We start from the raw sequence: 3,188 nt of genomic DNA on the forward strand, positions 1-3,188 counted from the left end.
TGGGTTATTATTTTAAGTCACTAAGTTTTGAAGTGGTTTGTTACACAGCAATAGATAACCAAAATAATTGGCTACTTCCAACTATATTGACAAGTTTAAAAAATAAAATGACAAGTTGAGGATTTAAATTCTCTACTCAAGACATAGCCAGGGAGTCAGTTTCTATAACTAACTTGAAAGAAAGTGGCTACAAAAATTAGATGCCGAGTCCAATTCTGTGGGATGCCCAAAATTCAACATAGATGGAATAAACAACCTGATTGGATCTCTTGTGTACAAGTTAGAGCACTGATTTGGAAAGAATAAGATGTTGAGAATAGAAATGGTTACATTTGAGAGAATTTGAATGATTCTGAGGACATCTAACCTCCCAAATCTGCCAACAGAAATTTATTGCCAGTGGAAGGAGCCCCTCTTTCTCTATCTGATGACGCTGGTCCTGTCCAGTAGAACAACCGAGAAAGACATCATCTAAGGTAGATATCATCACAGAAATACCAATTATTCCCCTGCCTGAATATATTACTTCTCAGAGGCTCCAAGCCTACAACTAGAGTCAGGGGCATCAACAAGCCCTTGGGGCATCAGTTACAGAATAACTGATAAAAGAGGGGGCACACTCAAAAAACTAAGAGATTTTGCAGCTGAATTTAGTGATATGAGTTTATTTACCAGAATGGGTTCACAACTCTCTTTACCAGTTATTATGGCATGTGGCACCATGAGCAGCAAAGTCTCCCATGACACCCTGTATGAGGTGGTGAAGAAAGTCCTTCATGGGAACCAGTGCACGTGCCTAAAGTTTTTGGAGATGGTGGAGTTTCAGACCATCTTGAAGAACAATGATGCTCAGAAAGACAAATGCTTCTGGAGCACTGTCAGGCTTAAGTCCACTCCCCACCCCAAGTTCACCATCTGTGTTTTGGGGGACCAGCAGCACCGTGATGAAGCCAAGCCTGTGGATGTTCCCCACATGGAGACTGAAGAAACTCAACAAGAATAAAAAAAAATTAGTTAAGAAGCTGGCCAAGAAGTATGATGCCCTTCTGGCTTCAGGATCTCTGATTAAGGAGCTCCCACAAATCCTGGGCCCAGGCCTGGCAAGGTCCCTTCCTTGCTGACCCACAATGAGGACATGGTGGCCAAAGTGGATGAAGTGAAGTCCATGATCAAATTCCAGATGAAGAAGTTGCTGTGTCTGGCAGTGGCCGTTGGCCATGTGAAGATGACAGATGATGAGCTTGTGTACAACATCTACTTAGCTGTCAATTTCCTGGTGTCATTGCTCAAGAAGAATTGGTGGAATGTCCAGGCTTTATACATCAAGAGCAGCACCATGGGCAAGCCCCAGTTCTTGTACTAAGCCACAACTTAATAAACCCTAGTGCTACCACTATTTGTCTGCCTCTGACTAGGGAGAGAGAGGTGTTTTGTGAGCTGACATTGCATGCCATAGCACTGTGCTGATGACTGCAGTTTCTGGCGCTCAGTGATGGATAATCATTTTCTCCACACTGCAAACCAGAAAGTGCCTTCTATCTTCAAAACTGCACAGTCTTATTTAGATCTCTTGGATACCTATAACATGTAACAGTAGGGTTGTTAACCAGGACTGAAGTTTTTCTGGTAACCCTGAGAGGGACAGATATGGACTAGGATTCCAGCTTCAATTGTTCCCACTGCTTACTAGTGGAAAGAGGGGTAAGATCTTCACATTGAAGACATTTACTCAGCCCTTGGCAGCGTGCCTAACCTGTGCCTTGAAGTTGCTTCCCTTTATGCCATGGATTCTTTCCGTATGCTTTTTGTTTGGTTTTATCCCTCTAAGTTGTGAGTTTGGGCTCTTGGTCTGTAGGGATCACAAGGAATATTCCAGATGGAGATTGGGTTCCTAGATTCTTCAGATGGGAGTGGCCCACAACCCTGAGAAATTGAACTAGTGTTTGCCTATCTGACCCCCACATTGAATATACTAAGTTCAGGGTAGTAATTTACTGTGTGAGATGTTTAGGAAAACACAAGTCAGAGACACGTACGATATTGTAATCCATTGTCCCTATTTTCTAAGGGAGCTTACCAAATGGGTAAAACCAGGTTGTGGAAACTTCTAGGCCTTTTGCTCCGCAGGTAGGCTCTGCTCACTTCCTGACCTGAGGCACTTCCCTGTTGGAGTTCTTGCCTCTGGCACCAAGTACTGGAAAGCTGGTTTTTGGTGCGGTAGGAAATACCTGTGATTTAACCTTTTGACTTGAATCTTCTTGATTTAACTTTGGTAAGGTAACCAATTCATCTCTCCATCGTTTAATACAGCTGAAAGTCTACTCCAAACCATAAATTAAAATGTTGCACTTTCTCAAAACAAGCTTGAACCATGAAGAAGAATACACGTTTTCACCAGAAACAAATAAGTAAATAAACAAATAAATTTTAAAAAAAAATAAATGAAATAAATGGGCTCACTCAGGCATCTGGGAGTGGTTCTAAATGGCTGACAGAACTCTTGACTCAGTGGTGGCCTACTGACTTTGTAAATAAAGTCAATAGTCATGTAATTCCTTAATACAATATAAGGAGAAAAAAAGGTAAGGAGCAAAGAATGCTGGAGTAAATTTGTTGTAATTCATCCACTCACCCACCTTTGAGAGTGTTCAAAAAACACTCCCTTACCAAAGCATTGAGAAATACTTTGATGAGAAGGATGACAGAATCTTTGAAAATCACTGTAGTGGCTGTACTCTAAGCTAGAAGTGAAAATGCAAGACGCTGCCACTGAGAAGGGCTTTCTGATCTGAGTGGTGTTGATAGGCTGGCACAAACACCAGAGGCAAAGGGAGCATGCTAGGCCACATGGTTGAAAAGACAGTCAGAATGGTTTGATCCCATAAGGGTCTCTACCCTGTGGTCTTTAAGACAGCTAACTAAGGTCCAACTTGACCCAAGTCTTGAAAAACTCAAACGGGTGAATAGAAACTTGACTTCCATCAGCATGACAAAGGATCATCATCTGATCCAATTCTGAGAACTTGATCTCAGAATTGAGCCAGAATTCCTTGAAAAAAGGGACAGCCTTAGCAACCCCCAAGCAAAGAGCTTGCAATAATAGTGTGTGTTTCAAATATCCTTCCTGGTCTTCCCCAAAGGAAATGGTGGTCCTGTGCCATTGTAACTGTGCAGTAGGAAACAGGAGA

General features: G+C 42.1%; 1 pseudogene; it reads left to right on the forward strand.

Moving 5' to 3' along the window:
• Positions 1-619: 619 nt before the first annotated feature.
• Positions 620-1,363, forward strand: LOC122494196 (annotated as a pseudogene).
• Positions 1,364-3,188: the final 1,825 nt, after the last annotated feature.

The sequence above is a fragment of the Prionailurus bengalensis genome, chromosome E2 (genome assembly GCF_016509475.1).
Source record: "Prionailurus bengalensis isolate Pbe53 chromosome E2, Fcat_Pben_1.1_paternal_pri, whole genome shotgun sequence".
Lineage (NCBI taxonomy): Eukaryota > Metazoa > Chordata > Mammalia > Carnivora > Felidae > Prionailurus > Prionailurus bengalensis.